At 41.2% G+C, this 17,775-nt stretch overlaps 1 protein-coding gene across 4 annotated transcripts in view; it reads left to right on the top strand.

Annotated features, from left to right (window-relative positions):
• The first annotated feature begins 2,626 nt into the window (after positions 1-2,626).
• The window catches only part of PHC2 (polyhomeotic homolog 2), a 97,914-nt gene continuing 82,765 nt past the window's right edge, over positions 2,627-17,775 (top strand). For all 4 annotated transcript variants that reach the window (XM_032495862.1, XM_032495858.1, XM_032495857.1 and 1 more), the window contains exon 1: positions 2,627-2,741. The gene's annotated coding sequence lies outside the window, so the exon portion shown is untranslated. The remainder of the gene's footprint in view (positions 2,742-17,775) is intronic.

Here is a 17,775-nt window from a genome sequence, read left to right as displayed (position 1 = left end):
CTCTAGGGCTTACTAAAGGGTGTTCTTAGCACTTTATGTTAGTAACTCATTTATATTCACAAGAGCCTATACAGTGGGCACTATATTATTCCCAGTTTGCAGATGTGGAAATTGAGACAGAGGTTAAGCACGTTTGCCAAGGTCACACAGATAGTGATTAGTGGAAGCAGGATTCACACTTGCTTCTTCAGCTCCAGAGACAGTGCTCTTAGCCACTGTTCCATACTGCCTTATCTTTTGGGGTGGTGGTGGGTGGGCTGTTGAAGTGTGTACATAGGAGAAAGGGGAGAGGATTAACACTGCCCCCCACCCCCCACCACACACACATACAAGCCACCCTTTGGTGCTATTGCTGCAATAAGACAGTGAGTAATTTGACCCCATAGGGTGAATGGCAGGATGGGGGCTGTTTAGCCCTGGGATTCTGAGTCAACAGCTTCTCATCCCTGGCCCACTTCCTGAAAACTCTTTGCGCCTTAGCTTTGGAAACCCTTTGAGCACAAAGAGCTCATTTCCTGTGGCCAGGAAGGACGGGAAGAGTTCCTGATGACAGCTCATCTCCCTCGTTAAGGCGCTCATAAAAGTGTTTCAAGAAGCCTGACTTATGGCTCCGCTGTTTGTCAAAATCCCCTTCTGCAAGGAGCTACTCCAGTTATTTGGTGCTAGGAGATGTGCAGGAGAAACCAGCTCCTTTGAGTCCAAGAATTATTTATGATCCTAAGAAGACAGAATGTCATTTGGAGAGATAACAAGCCCTCACTAGCACAACAGGCTGTTTAATATGCCGCAAGGGATGAGAGACAGCTCCAGAATTCCAAAGTCAGCTAGGAAACCTTGAGAGATTCTGTACATGTGGGTTGCCTGTTCCTATGAAAGTTCCTGTATCAATAACAGCTAACAATTATGGAAGTTTTATCTCTGAGCCAGAGATTGTGCTAGATGATTTTCATACATTAATTTATTTAATTCACACCGTTCCTATCTTATTTTACAAATGAGGACATTGAGGTGCAGAGAGGTTAAGTAACTCATCCAAGGTCCCACAGTTAGTGAGCAGCCAAGTCAGGATTTTCACCCAAGTATGTATGTTTGTGTTCTTAAGCACCAAACAATGCAGCTTAGGAGGAAATTCAGTTCTAAGTCAGCCCAGTGAGGTGAATTGTACATATATTCAAAATTACATTTGATAATCCCTTAAAATGCCTATAAAGTTTAGTATATTTGGTTTGAGGCTTATAGCCTTGTCTAATAGTTAGTTAGAGCACCACTGAGCTAAACTAAAGGAAGGAGCAGAAGGAATGTCTATATGCAGATGTGTATGCTTTTAAAATATTTTGCTTTTTGGTAAACTATCAAACCCCTAGGGGTAAAAATGAAGAGCCAAGAATTATAGTGTCCTTAAGCCACTTGCATGGGAGACTCTATTTTCTTTTAACATTTAGCCTCTGTGACCCTAACACATATCATTCATCATGTGATATTTTGCTGGATTAAGAGAGGACATAGTCATATCTTAAGAGGAGAGAGAAAATTCTGTTAGAGAAGGGGTTCTAAAGTCCAAGTCTAAATTAAACGAACCTGGTACAATGAGACTCCATGAGACCAGATTTGGAGCTAGATAAAACTGGATTTGACCCCTCATCTGCTGCTTTCTACCTGCATAACCTTGGGCAATTTGCTTAAGTTCTCAAAGCCTCAGTTTCTTAATGTGTAAATGGTCATAGCAATACTGCCATATAGAGAAGACTGAATTTAAGTTTATAAAGTTAGAGAGCTTGAGTGTGTCTAAGTCATAGTAATTAAGCATTAGTTTTTTATGGTTTTTTATTTATTTATTTTTTGGACGGGTAATTAGGTTTATTTGTTTTAATGCAGGTATTAGGGTTTGAACCCAGAACCTCATGCGTGCTAAGTGTGCACTCTCCACCTTTTCCCTAAGCACTAGTTCTTAATAGCTGTTTGACTAAAGGCAGATCACCATCACCTCTCTGAGCCTCATTTCTCCTCATCTGCAATATGGGCATAATTGGTCTGCCTACTAATCTCAAAGGTCATTGTAAGGAAACACTAAAGCACTGTACAGACTTTGTATGAGAATTTTCTTAGCTGCTTGGTATACCTGGAATTGTGAGGTACTGGGAGACCCCTGCTGGAGAAAATAACTCAGGAGAGTCCCGGGCTCGAAGTCAGAAATGGACTCAGTTCTCCACTTTTGTCATTTGGGTGAGCGACATACCCTCTCAGAGCCTCCTTTTTCCCTTCTATCAAGTGGGATTAACAGGATTACCCCGAGAATCATATTCTGCAGAAAAGTGCTAGGCATATGGTAAATGCATAAATGTTTGCTAAATCTCAATCCTGAGAGGAACCAAATCCAGCCCCTCTCCTTCCGCGGAGTGGGAAATGTGCGGATTCCTCCACACGGAGCTCAGGTAGGGGAGATGCTCTGTGCCTCCCCACTCCCCCGCCCTGCCAGCCGTTGCCATGGCCACCGGTTCAGGCCCGGAGCAGCACCTAGGCGTGTTCAGCCCAATCCCCGCCTTTCCAGAGTGACCATTGGCTGGAGAGGACACGTGATGCATGCTTGTATGCTAATATATGGTAATCGACCCACGCCCCTCCTCCCCGGGCCTTGGCCGAGTAGCCAGCAGGGTGCGCGGCGCCGAGCCGAGGGGGCGGGCTGAGGGGCGGCCCCCGGGAGAGAGCGGCCAGGTGGAGGAGGAGCGCGAACGCGACCGCAGGTAACGGGCGGGCGCGTGCGCGCTGGGGCCGGCTCACGGCGGACTGGCAGCGCGCGGGGCACTCGGGCGGCCGCGCTGCCGGCTTAACCCTTTGGGCACCCAGCTGTCACGGCCGGGCTGGGCCGCGCGGGGCGGGGCATTGCCGTGGGCACCGGCAGGCAGGCGGCGGGCGGCCTGACCCGGGACCCGCGGCGTGGGGCCCGCGCGGGGGCCGAGCAGCCGGGGCCGGCGGATCGACTGGCCGCGGCGCACCCGGGGGCCGGGACCCAGCCGCAGCGAAGGCTACCGGGCGGCCCGGGGCCGGGGCTCGCGGGAGGCTGCGGGGAACCGGCTGAAGTACCGACAGTCGCTCGGTTTCTCTAGGTTGGTGGGGGGGGGGGGGAGCGCCGAGCCCCTCCCGCGCAGAAGCCAGCGCCTCGTCAGCTCGTGGCCTGGCGCGGCCTGCGTCTCCTCCGCGCGTCCCGCAGAGTGCGAGGAAACCCGGGGTGGGGCCTGACCTCGGCTCCCCCTCCCCAGGCGCGGCCTGACAGCCCAGCCGGCGGCACTTTTGACCTAGAGTCAAGCTGAGGCCCCGGTGGGACCAGGCAAGAAAGGTGCTTGAGGGGCACCAGCCGAGGGAAATGGGGATTGTCGGTGCTGGGAGGAGAGGGCAATCCCCTAAAAGAAAAGCAGGCCCCAAGGTTTGCCAGGTTTCAGAAGGAAGGATGCCCCAAAAGGGCACTGACCTCTTGTTTTCTGTGCTGGGTGATGACCTGACACTCATGGGAAAAGGTCAGTGCTGGCACCTAGTTCGGGTCTGTCATGTCCAGAGAAAGCGGCTGTTTTGCGTGAGTTTCTAACAAATTTCTTATAAGGCCAGGATTAAATTCATCTTCCTCCCTTACCCTCCTCCTAGGTCTGCTACGGAAGTGTGTTCTTTTAATTGTCCACCATCCTACCCCCCCCCCTTCCACCAATTCAGTAAGATTGGTGGCAGCTTTACGCTTACAGTGTAATTTAGCTTTCACTACAATATAAATGGTAGGATGGACCATGTGCCACTAATATTAAGCTTGCCCTAGGAGCTTCTTGGAAGTGGGGGGTGGTGGGAGGAGGATGATTCTAGCACCAGTGCAGATGAAAAACTGGCTAATGTGCCAGTGATCTCAATAGAATTTCCTTTACGAGTCTGAAGTCCTTTCTTCTAAACCAAGGCAAAATGTGGTTATACAGGAAAAGTACCAGGAACCAATTTGATTTTTTGCAAGTGAAGTACAAATTGCCCTTTCATGTTGCTCTTGATGGCTTTTTATCACACAACAACAAACATTTGCTATATGCCAGGCACTCTGCTGTGTCTTGGGGATGCAAAGATGAATAAAATAATTAGTCATTGTCCTCAAAAGAAGTAGTGGGAGAGACAGAAATAAAATTGCCAGTGAAAGTGCTAACAGCATAAAAGACGTGTATGTAAAGAGCTGTGAAAGCACAGAGGAGGGAACAATTAGCTATCTGAGAGGGTCCAGTAAGGCTTACCAGAGAAGAACACATTTAAATAAGGTCTTAACAGATGAATAGGAGTATGCCTTGCAGAGAAGATTGGGAAGGATGGGAAAGGCAGCCAAAGCAGAGAAAACTTTAAAGAGTATGATATATCTCTAGGCAATGCCTTTATATTGCAGCCAGGGCCTTTTTCCTTCCTCGAGAAAGTAACTTAGAATTTCTAATTCCTACCACATTTTCCAGTGATAGTTTCCTTCTTGTTCTTCTCCATGTTTTTGCCTCATCATTTTTTTTTTTGAGCTTCCCTCCTGGTCTTTGTCATTCATATCTTTCCAAAAGAGTCCAACATATGGAGATGGGAAAGGGATAGTTTGCAGTAGGTCCAAGGTAGGGAGCCTGAAAACTGGGCATAAGGTGTGAGACTAGAGGCACCATCCCAGAAGGGCAAATCTAAACCATACAGTAAGAGGAGGATATAGGTCCTACCTAGGGAAGCCATGCCAGATGTCAAATCTGTGAGGTCAGATATCTGAGACCCGGGGAAATGAGTAATCAGATCAGAAGCTGGAAGGATCTGGAGCAAGAGAGGATCTGGACTGTGATGTGGGTCAGGACAAGTAGTTCGGGACTGGGACCATGAATCACACGGAGATGATGGAGCCTGCTGGTACGTGGTGCCAGCTGCGTAGAGCAGGGTTGGATCTGACTGGTTCAAGCAACCACAGAAAAGGGCAGCGCCATCTCGATAGACTATTTCCAGAACTTCCTTCTTTTTGTTCTCTCTCCTTCCTCACTATTATCCTCTTTGGATCCCAGTTTCCACCTATGCTTCACTTTTATTAGGCTTCTTTTACTAAGGTCTTAGCTACCAGAGTAGAGAAAATCCTGTTCTGCTGCCTTAGCATCCACTTCTAGAGCTATAAATAGTCCATTTTACCTCATAAGCCATTAAGTAGCCAGCCCAGTTTTACTTCCTGATCATTTGGGGACAGAGCAAGGATGAGCCCAGAGACCTCATTCTGAAAACTCACCTAATGTTTGAATCAGATAAAGTTCTTTTAGTTTTGCTTAAACCAAAATTTATTTTTAGAATGCATTGTGGTGAAATTTTGGCAAACCCCCTGCCTTGAACTCTATGTAACAGATCAAGTCACGTAAAGAAGGTGACACTGCGGGGATATGCCTAATGTGCCCTGTTGAGACTGACAATTCCGTAAGTGCCTGAGAATCACGGGTGCTATTTAAGCAATCTTCTCAATCAGCATGTTTCCTGAGCACCTGCTTGTGTGCAAATACTGTGCTGTATTTGCACTTTGGAAGAGACAGGAAAATGAGATAGGTGGTGTAGTCTGGGGATTATTCTCAGCTGAACAAGAATTTGGGCCCCAATTCTACCAGTTACTTGCTGTGTGACTTGGGCAGGTTATTTGACTTTGTTTCTTCATCTGTAATGATGCCACCTACCTCATATACTTGTAAGGATTAAATGTGAAACAATACTTCAGTAAATATTTAAAATGCTAAACAAATGATATAGGAGTTAAAAAGAGGAAGATCATCATGGACTATTTTTTTCAGAGTCAGGGTGAATTTTGTTAGAAAGAGAAAAGGACAGTGGAAGAGGTTTCTAGATGGGAAAAATAATGTTCATAAAACACAGGATCAGAATAGGGAAGAAAGTTTTCATGGGTCAGCTGATGAGACTGACCAATCTGGCAAGATCAGAAAGTTTAACTGGAGAAGTTGTAAGAATGGAAGGGTTGGTTGTGGTCAAATTTTAACAGGCGTTGAATGCAGAACTAAAGAGTTGTGATATATGGTGGAAAAATCTGAATGTTTGGTTAGGGAAGTGTGGGATCATGAAAGTAGTATTTCTTTTGGTAGGTTAGTATGGAATTTTTATTCTAGCCTTTTTTTCTGCATTTTTTTCATTTTTTAAAAATTGAAGTATAGTTGACTTACAATGTTTACAGGTGTACATTATAGTGATTCATTTATACATATATATAAATATATTCTTTATCCTATTCTTTTTCAGTATAGATTATTACAAGATATTGAATATAGTTCCATGTGCCATACAGTAGGCCTTTGTTGGTTATCTGTTTTATATATGTTAATCCCAAACTCCTAATTTACCCCTCCCCCCTTCCCCTTTGGTAACCATTAATTTGTTTTCTATATCTATGAGACTTTCTGTTTTGTAAATAAGTTCACTTGTATCACTTTTTTTAGATTAACATAAGTGATATCATATGATATTTGTCTTTCTGTGTCTGACTTTCTTCACTTAGTATGATCATTGCTCGGTCCATGCATGTTGCTGCAAATGGCTTTATTTTATTCCTTTTTATGGCTGAGTAGTATTCCATTGTATTTACGTATACCACATCTTTATCCATTCATCTGTAAATGGACGTTTAGTTTGGTTCCATGTCTTGGCTATTGTAAATAGTGCTGCTATGAACATTAGGGTGCAAGTGTCTTTTCAAGTTAGAGATTTTTCCGGATGTATGCTCAGGAGTGGGATTGCTGGATCATATGGTAACTCTTTTTAGTTTTTTAAGGAATGAAGGTAGTATTTTAAGAAGATTCTCAGTAACAGTGTGGAGAATAAACTTTAATAGGGATAGAAAGGAACTGTATAACCAGTTAGCAGGTTATTCAAATAGTTCAGATGTGATAGGATAAGGAATTGAATTAGAGTGATGGCAGTGGAAATAAAAAGAGATGTGTTCAGTAACTATTATAAAGGAAACATAAACAGGAGTCGGTGGCTGATAAATATGAAGGACCAGATACAAGGAAGAATCAAATATAGCCTTGAACATGGGTGACAATGTCCACAGAAATAGGACAGACAGAAAAGCCAGCTTGGGGGAGAGAAGGAAGAATTCAGTGCTAGATATCTTGAGTTGATACTGGAATGTATAAGTGGATGTGTCCCATAAGTCTTTGGAAATGAGGGGTGAAGGCTAGTGTTCAAAAAAGAGAAGTCAGGGGTCTTATATGTATGTGATAATTGAGGCCATATGATTAGTTTAGTTCACACTTCTTAGTGGGGTAACAGCATAGAATCAAGGCTGAAGCATGGAGATTGCCCACATTCAGGGAGGTAGGAAGAAGAAATGGAGACAATATGGTGAAAAATAAGGAATGCCAGAAAAGCAGAAGAACCATATAATTTATTCACCCAACAAATGCATTCTCTTCACAGCCATTTATTTGTGTACCTGATGGATGCAAGGCTGATTAGCCATGCTGTTAGCCATGAGGGTGTCATATCACGGAAGTCAAGTCGAGAGAGGGCTTCAGGCTGGAGGAATCAGTCAGCAGTATGAAATTTTACAGAAAAAGTGGGAAATGTCCATTATATTTAGTAAATGGGAGGTTGGGGGTAATTAGTAACTTTTTGAAAAGAATAGCTTCCGTTCTGTGGGGAGTGGCCATAGGAATATTAATGCCAGATTAGAGAGGATTGTGGCGTGAGATGTGGATAAGAAATGGAGACAGCGTGTAGATCACCCTTTGTATGTTTGGCAGTAAAAGAAAGAAGAGAAATAGGAAAAGGGTTAGAAGAGTCAAGCAAAAGATCTGCTCTTCCCTATCTGCTTTATTATGTCATTGTCCTAAAATATTCTCATCCTTTCATATCCTTAATGGCAGTTCAGCAATTCACTTCTTAAATTTATCACTTTGAGAATTACCTGTACATTTCATTGAACAATAATAAGATAGCTACCATTTATTGAGTGCTTATTACTTTGTGCTAAGCACTTTGTCTGCACTCTCCACATTATCCCATTGGATCCTCATGATACTAGATTACAATCATACAGCCTCGTGGAAGCATGGAGAGGCTAAATGATTGCGTGTGATCACATCATTAATGAGGGGCAGAGATGGCATTTGGACCCAGGTCTGACTCTAAAGCCCTATGAAAGGACCACGCTGTACTGACTGTCCCCAGAGGCAGGGCCAGCTTCATGGGTATGGGACCTGTGTGGTCTCCCACGGCCCTGCATTTATAAGGGCCCCACACTTGGCTTAATGCTCTGTTGTTGCTGTCTTGAAATTCTTAATAATTTTTTAAACAAAGGGACCTGCATTTTCATTTTGCACTGGGCCCCACAAATTATGGAACACATTCTACCTGAAGGTATGAGTACTATCTGCTGAAGCTGGGAAAGCGTTTTGTGCTGTGTCCTTCTTTTTGGTTGCGTAGCCTAAAGCCCTTGCTGTGTCATGGTACATGATCACATTTTCCTATCATTTGTCATTTTGGACTCCTGGTGTAAAGAGCACATAGGGGGATATTTTGAAGTTCAAGTAGGTAGCCAGTATGAAGAGAATAGAGACTAAAGGAGGTAAGGAATTATTTACCCAGGAGGGCTTCTGGAAACTCATTCATCATCTCATGAGAGTATTATTGTCCAGATCCTGTTGTTACCCCTAATTTAAATAAGAAATGGTTAATCTCTATTCATTTTGTAGGCAGATGTTTACATTTGCTAGGAAGCCAGGAAGACCATTTTCCAACATACTGAAACAGAAATTGGGGCCGAATAGATATAATACAATTTGTCTGCCCTAATCCATTGTCCTTTTATCCAGGCTGATGCCCATGCCAGGGGCTACCCAGCCGGTTTGAACCACGTGGCCTGTTTACCATGTTTGTCTTGAATGCTCACATCCCACTCTTGCCTTTGTTGCCCACTCTGTTCCTTCTTCTACTCATATGGATCATGAAAACCAGAAAAACTTAATTGTTGATACAGTCTGTCATTTGTGGCTTTGTAATCACTGCTTGGAACCGACAACAAATTAAGTTTTTCTGGTTTTCATGGTTATTTCTCTCTCAAAAACAGCCTTTACGCATCCTCAGATTCCTCCCACTCCTGGTCTCTCTTAGTAATCGTTTGACCAGGTACTGACCACGTCCTGACACCACTCGATACCAGCCGACCACTTGACCAACGCCTGACACCATCCAACCTAGATTCCTTTGCGAAGATTATCAGACAAGGCTGAGGTTCTGTTGCTTCCTCCTGTTACCTGTGTCACTCCCGTCCCAGAACAAGAGTGCTTACTCTTACTTTCTACTCCCAACGTGGGTCAGTGAGCCTAAGAGGATGAGATTAACAATAGGAAGAGATTCAGAGTGTGACCTATGGTGTCCATCATGAAATAGCTTAGATGGCCAGGCGTCCTCCATGGTCTCCTGTTTGTGCTGCTAGTAGGGTCATCTGTTAGGCAACCTCTAGGGTGCCTTATGGAGACCCTACGTCTCATTACAGAACTTACCACATCATTGTAATTGCTAGGGACTCTGTCTTTTTCACATCCATAGCTTCAGTTCCTAAAACCATTTCTTAACATAGTAGATGCTCAATAAATGGTTGTTGAATATACTTAAGAATTGGCTTGTACTTTTATATACTTTTTACTCTATTCTTTAGAAAACGTATGTATAATGCAAAGTACCTAGCTTTGTGCCCTGTGATAAATACACCTTTCATCTCTCTATCTAGAAGCTTGTGTATCATTGTTGTTGAAGATGTAAAAAAAAGCATGGTGTATGTCAGAGACTTCTTGACTTGCCAACTCACCTTCTCCAGGGAAGACTTCCTGAACTTGTTTCTATCTGTAAGTCCCTGCTCCATCCATACTCTGGAACCAATCCTGGCCCTTGTAGGAACTCATATAATGAGCCCCTAGCCCAGAGACAGAGCCAACATCAGTTCACTATTTAAATATCTGACAAAAAACATAATGAGGGCAGTATCGGGGTCTGGGCTGATCTACTACTGTATTCCCAGCACCATGCCCTGTTAGATGTTATAAATACTTGGTGACTGAAACAGTGATGCTCCATTCTTGATATTCACATCCCATTCCTTTACCCAGGTCCTGAGCTCTGATCACCCAGAGTCTTAGATCTGACTTCATCATTTCACATGGCCCAGACTTTTTGTCTTGGTCCTTGTCTCATCTCTTCCACTTCCTTATCAAAGCTGATCTTGCTTAACTCAGAACTAAGTAAAGTGCCTCTTCCTCTCTTGATCTTCCTAACCAATAATATTGGCCAGATGCCCTTAGGAGAATATTCTTTTCCCTACATATAGCCAGAAATATCCAGCATACATATTTGATGTGTTTTAAAATATTTGAACTGAAGAGAATTACATTTAGATTTCAAAAGAAGTGAGTTTCGGCCAGAAAACAAGTTCTAAAATTTTGTGAGCCTGTTAAACTGATTAACTTGTAAGCTTCAGCAATTCAGTGCAAATTAATTTTTATACCAACCAGCAAATCAAGGGAGGAGAGGGAATTAACTGAGTGTGTAAATATGGTTGCCAGGGAAACTTTCCCTGACAGAAGAGAGAACCTCACAGGAATTTATACAGGCCCAAGAACCAGTGTAACCCGATCTTTCTCTGTTCTCTTTCTGATGGGGGAAGAAAATGATGTAGAAATCATGAGTACAGATAAAGTGGCTTGAGGCTTTTCTAGAGACTTGAGGGGTTAAATTCTCCCTCTGGAAGCAGGACTAAATATTTTCTCCATGGGAAAGAGGACTGTTATAAGGCACCTGTTCCTTCTGAGAAAACATCTGGAAATGCAGAGCTTTTCCAAATCCACCTGTGAAATAGCATTCATTCATTCAACAAATATTTATTTAGCACTTTTAAAATGGCTCATCACCCATCAGGGAATATGATTATAAGAGACTGATAACCATTGGAAGGTATTGTATTACACCTAGTGGATGTTCCTTAAATTTTATCTAAATTAATTTTTTGAGTAGAGGGTGATGTGGACTTAAATATTTAATGCTATTTTAAAAAAATAAAATTCTATTTCTGTAGAAAAAGCATGAACTTGATTATATCTTCTGCCATCTCTATTCACAGATGGTCACTCCTGAAGAAAACCTAACTCACTGATCCATAAAGCTACACCCCAAGTGTCATGTAGTGACAGTGTCATCTAAATTATAGGTGGCGTCCCAGCGAAGGACAAATCTATCTTCTTGATGGCTCAGATCACAAGAGAACCTTATTTTAGCTAAAAATGATGGATAGTTTGAGGCATAAAATCCTGGCTATAAAATGCATTTGGATTGAAATACATAACACTGTCCTATACCCAAGGCCTACCATTCAATGTCTTCTTTTATCTTGGACGTACTGGAGTTTTGCACTGAGCACAGTGCCTTTCACTGGGCTGTAGAGGATCATGGTTAACAGCATGGACACCAGAGCCACACTGCTTGGGTTCCAGCCCTGCCTCTACCCTTCATTAGCTATGACTTCACAGCCCCCTCCAAGTCTTCACCCTCTGTGTTCCAGGATTTCTGTGCATAGTGGGGATAATAATATTACCTACCTCGAAGGATTGTAGAATTAAACAAGTTAATATGCGTGCAGTGTATGTAGGTGCTATGTAAGTTTTCCCTCTTAACTATTTTTCCTATATAGGGACCCTATGTAGGGTTGATTGCATTTGAAGGAGGAGACTGTTGAGATGTAGGGAGACATAATTTCCCTAAAGTTGTGCACTAAGTTTGGGCTTAGGTTATTTTCATCCTTAATTTAGGGCTGAAGTGTCCCACTCTACTTAATAAAAGACAGAGAAAATGAAAATTCGAGAACAACAGAGGAGCTTGGCTCTTGGAGCATTTTGAAATAGGCGTTACTTCGCAGAAGAGGGTGACACTAAAGCATCTGAAAATGAAATTGCTTTCACAAAGGCAAAATAAGTGTGAGAAGTGGTTGGCAATAATATAAGATAGGGATGCTATACGAGTCAGGCCTGCAGCATATCCAGCGCAAGGTTCTGTCTCTGATCGTGGACACAAGGGACAGTTGGAGGGGAGTATCAGAGCTGCCATCCATGATGAAACCTTCTAATTATAGGGATGGACCTGCCCATCCCTAACTGTCTTTTAATATCCTGCTGTGTCTTGTTCACCCAAGTATTTAAACTTTATTTCTATCTTTGTTCTTTAAAATCTGTTCTTTTTTTTTTTTTTCAACAAAACATTTTTAAAGCTTCTGTACCCCCATGCTAGTTGCTCAGGATGCAAAGATGACTTGAACTCAATCCTGCCCCCCCCCCAGAAGTTTCTAAAGTAAGAGAGACATGGAAACATCGATTATGGTATTGTACTTAGTGCCGTAATAGAAGTATGGACAAGGTGTTTTGAAAGTTTAGAGGAGGGGTGATATGAGTTCTGCTTAGAAGTATCACCTTCTGGAGAAGGTGACATTTGAGATGACGTCTGAAGATGAGGAGTCCCTCAGGCGGACAGTGCATCTCAGGGAGGAGGGTAGTATGTGCAAAGGTGGGGCATGGGTACAAGAGCGTAGTACACGTGGGGGATTCCGGTCACCCGGAGTGGCAGGAGCCTAACGCATGAGGAGGGCAGGGCCAGAGACAAGGCTGTGAAGTAGGCCAGCGTCAAACATGGAAGGCTTGTTTCCAGGCTAAGGAATTGGGACTTGACGTTGGAGACCACGGGGAGCTGGGGGAGCACTTTAGGAGAAATGTGATCAGATCTGCCTTTTCAGAGCATCCTGTCCATCCGCAGTGTAGAGGCTGGGTTGGGCAGGAGTGAGATTGGTGACAGAACCCTGCAGTTAGAAGGGAGCTCTAGTTCAGCTTCTCATCTGCTGCCAGTATTTTTACTATCGACTGTGTGCATTTCCATTTGTTCATTCAATCCAGATTATTGATGACATGCAGGTGCTGGGCTGACTGCTGGAAGTACTCAGATCAACAACCATCCATATCTTGGAGTTGCTTGCAGTGTTTTATTTGTCCTGAACCAAAATTTTTTTGAGTTTTCAGCTTTCCTGGTCTATCTGCTTCACCTTAGTTCCAGTGCGGGTGTCTCGGGTGTAAAAAGGAGCTGGTTTGTGTTTATCTCGTCTTCTCGATTTTATTGTCCCCATCGTAACTCTTTCCTCTCAGCCTTCATCTCTCCAGAGTGTAAAGTTCCAATCATTAAATGAATTCCTACAGAAAATGAACCTATTACATCCCTTGTTTAGACTTCTGTTATTTAAATTCTTAATTTTCTCTCATTTCCCCGACACCTCAAGTGCTGTATGTTAGCAGTCTTAGTCCCACATTAAACTCTTTGGACCCTACTTCCTGTCCTTTACTGGCTTACAAAGTCCTTGCTTTCTTCATTCTTCTTGTTCCTCAAAGACGTGCATGCCAGAACTGCAGACTGTGTGATTTTCTTTGCGTTTTCTATGTGGTGTTAGGGCCTTTCAGCCATGAGATCACAGCCCCCAAAGGAAAAACTCCTCCCCTCTTGAAAAACCAATAAATTGAAGATGAGGTGATATTTCTATTTGCAGTAGAATAGAAGACAGAGTTTTATGAGGAATAGTAGTATTTATCACATAATGATAAATTGTGTTAACAGTTTATTGAGCACTTATTATATATGCTAATTGCCATGTTAGAACATTATTTAATCCTCACAGCAGCTCTGCAAGGCAAGTGCTCATATCACTCCCATTTTACTGGTGAAGAAAATGGCTTGAGGGGTGAAATATCCATCATATAACTAATACAGGTTAGAGCCAGATCTCGAACTCAGGCCTATCCAATTCCAGAAGCAAAGTCCTTCACTATGGTCTTGTGCAGGGTAGACATGCAGGGTCTGAGTGCAGGCACCTACGGTCATTAAGAGTGGGCCAGTCATTTTCAACCTCCCTTTAGTCATAACTGCCATCATCAAATCTAGTTTCTCCCAACTTTCTTGATTCTTACTAGTCATTTTAATAAGCTATTTTATTTGGATCACAGAATGGTATAGTAAGTTTCTAGTAACATCCCCCCAAAAAGTCTAATGTTTGTCATAATTTCATAGGTTTGAGTTTGCATCTTATGGTGTAGAGGTGTTATGGTTCATTGTGGATACTATGCTTATAGTGTGGGGACCGACCTCCAAGTGGATACATTGTCCCTGGGAATATAGTTTCATATCCTAACAGGTGTGTTGTAGAGAGAGCTAAATGCCCTTTATAAAAATGTTGTTTGCATTGTAATTTCCACACAAGATCAGTCTACCCCTGGTGCTGAGTGTAGTAGACTGAATGATGGCTACCCAAAGATAATTAGGTCCTAATCCCTGGAACCTGTAAATGTTACTTATGAGGAAAAGGGGTCTTTGCAGATATGATTAAGTTAAGGATCTTGACATGGGCAGATTATTCTGGGTATCTGGATGGGCCCTGAATCCAATCACGTATGTCCCTATAAGAGAGGGGCAGAGGGAGATTTCACTTAAATTGAAGAGGAGACGATGACATAACCAGAGAAGCAAAGATTAAAGTGATGTGGCCACAAGCAAAGGAATGCTGGCAGCCACCAGAAGGTGGAAGAGTCCAGGAATGGATTCTCCCTGAGAATCTCCAGTGGTGCAGCCTTGCCAACCCCTTCATTTCAACCCAGTAAAACTGATGTTGAACTTCTGGCTTCCAGGACTGTGAGACAATAAATTTCTATTGTTTTAAGCCACAGAGTTTGTGGCAATTTGTTATGCCAGCCACAGTGAACTAATATAAGGAGAATAGTTCATTCTTGTCCTGCTTAGTTCACTTTGAGGGCAAATATCATGACTTCATAAAGGTCACTACCAACTAATATAATGTGCATGGTAATAATAATTTCAGCAAACACTTGTGTAGTTCTTACTATGTGCCAGGCACGATTATAAGCATTTGAAATGTATTTACTAATTCAATCTTCTTAACAACCTTATGGGGTTGGAGAGAGGAGTTCTATTATTATCTTCATTTATAAATGACAACTTTGGAGCACAGAGAAGTGGCCAATTTATGTAACTAGTAAGTAGTGGGACCAGGATCTGAACCCAGGTAGTCTGGCTCCAGAAGTCCACTTTGAGCTCGGGAGGCATTCAACAGAGGACACTGGCACAGTGTCTAAAGCCTTTTCAAGACTCTGGCCACTTCCTCTCTGTGTTTTCTGCTGTGTTCACTGCATTTGTCTTCTTCCATGTGTGGTCCGTTCATATCTTTTCTCTTTTTTAATATCCTGTGTGGTTTTGGTATCAGAGTACTTATGGCCTCTTAAAATATGTAGGTAGGGTTTTCCTTTTCTATTTTCTGAAAGAGTTTATATAGCATTGATATTATTTCTTTCTTGAATCTTTAATAGAATTCACCAGGAAAACCATCTGGGCCTGGAGTTTGCTTTGTGGAAAGATTTTAAACCAAGAATTCAAGAATTCAAATTCTTTAATAAATAAAGGGCTATTGAGGTTATGTATTTCTTCTTGAGTGAGCTTCTGTCTTTCAAGGAATTTGTCCATTTCACCTAAGTTGTTTACTTTATTGGCACAAAGTTGTTCATACTATAACCTTATTATCCTTATAATGTCTATCTGATCTCTTTCATTCCTATTATTGATAATTTGTGTCTTCTCTCTTTTATTTTTCTGATCAGTCCAACTAGAGGTTTATCAATTCTATTGATCTTTCCAAAGAACCAGCTTTTCATTTTGTTAATTTTTCTCTATAGTTTTTCTGTTATCTTGTTGATTTCCACTCTACTTAAGGCGGAAGCTGAGATTAATAATTTAAGCTCTTTCTTCTTTCCTAATGTAGGTGTTTAATGCTATAAAATTTCTTCCAAGTAATGCTTTAGACATATCCCATAAAGTTTGGTGGAATATTTTTGTTTTCATTTGGTTCAAAATTTTTTCTAATTTCCTTTGTGATTTCTTCTTTGAAGTGTGTTGTTTTGTTTCCAAATGTTAGGATTTTCTCAATAGCTTTCTATTATTGTTTTCAAGTATTCTGTTATGCTCAGAGGATATACTTTATGTGATTTTGATTCTTTTAAATTGAGACTTATTTTATGGTCCAGAATGTGTGTCCTATTGTCTTTGAGTGGAGTGTTCTGTATATCTAAATTAGACTGGTAGTGTTGTTCAAGACTTTTATATATTTATTAATATTTCTGTCTACTTGTTTTATCAATTACTAAGCCAGGAGAATTTAAATTTCTATAACTGTAAATTTTTCTTTTCCTCTTTTTAGTTCTATCAGTTTTTGCGTTGTATGTTTTGCAATTCTGATGCTGGATGCATATACATGTAGGATGGTATATCCTCTTGATGAATTGACCCCTTTATCACTATGAAATTATCTTCTTTTTCCCTGGTAATATTCCTTGTTCTGAAGTCTACTTTGCCCAATATTGATTCAGTCCTTGCAACTTTCCTATGGTTATTGTTTACGTCGTTTATCTTTTCCATCCTTTTACTTTTAACCTGTATATGTCTTTATTTTAAAAGTAAATTTCTTTTAGAAAGCATATAGTAGGGTCTTACTTTATAATCCAGCATGAAAATGTCTGCCTTTTAATTGGGCTGTTTATACAATTTACACTTATCGTAATTATTGATATGGTTGGATTGCTATTTGTTTCCTATTTATTCCATCTGTTCTTTGTTCCTTTTTTTACTCCTTTTCGCCCAGGTGTGGGTTATTCAAATTTCTTATTTATTCTTTGTTGTATCTTTATTATTGGTTTATTGCCAATGTCTTTGTTTTATCTTTTTTAAGTAGTTGCTTTCATGTTTATAATATACATCTTTAACTTATCCTTGTTTATCCTCAAGTAATATTGTCACTTTATGTATAGGGTAGAACTTTAAAACTATATACTTCCATTTCTCCCCTCCTGTCCTTCGTGCTATTATCATATATTTTTAATATGTTGTTATTATTTTTGTTTTAAATAATCAATTATCTTTTTAAAATAAGAAAACATGACGTCTATATTTACCCACTTATTTACTGTTTTGGACACTTTTTTTTTCCTTTGTGTTTCCATCTTTGATCAATTTCCTTTAGCATAAAGAACTTCTTTTAATATATTTAGTAGTACGGGTATGCTAGAATTAACTCTTTCAGTGCTTTTCTGTTTTAAAAGTTCTATTTTACCTTCATTTTGAGAGAGATTTTTACTGAGTTGACAGTTTTTTTCTTCTAGTACTTTAAAGATGTCTACCCATTGTCCACTGCTTGGCAGCTTTGAAGATTTTCTTTTTATCGTTTCAGCAATTTGATTACAATGTTCCTTGGAATTGTTTTCTTTATATTTATTCTGCTTGGATTTGAGCTCCTTGGATCTGTGGATTTATAATTTTCATCAAATTTGGAAAAATTTTTAGCCATTATTTCTTCAAATGTTTTTTCCTGTCCTCTTCCTCCCCAGAGCTCTTTTCCTTCTAGAGCTCCAAATTCATGAATGTTATATCACTCGATATTATCCCACAGGCTGCTGATACTCTGTTCCTTTTTATTCTGTCTTTTGTCTGTGCTCCATTTTGGATAGTTTCTAATAATGTATCTTTAAGTTTACTAATCTTTTCTTCTGAAGTCCCTCTTCTGTTATGAATCTTGTTAATCTAATTCACTGTATTTGTAACTTCAGATATTATATTTTAGTCTCTAGATGTTTAAGCTTTTTTTTTAACATCTCCTTTCTCTTGTCCTTGTGT

This window comes from Camelus ferus, chromosome 13, assembly GCF_009834535.1.
Source record: "Camelus ferus isolate YT-003-E chromosome 13, BCGSAC_Cfer_1.0, whole genome shotgun sequence".
In the NCBI taxonomy this organism is placed as follows: Eukaryota; Metazoa; Chordata; class Mammalia; order Artiodactyla; family Camelidae; genus Camelus; species Camelus ferus.
The sequence above is the reverse complement of the archived record's forward strand: the minus strand, read 5'-3'. Positions and strand labels throughout refer to the sequence as shown.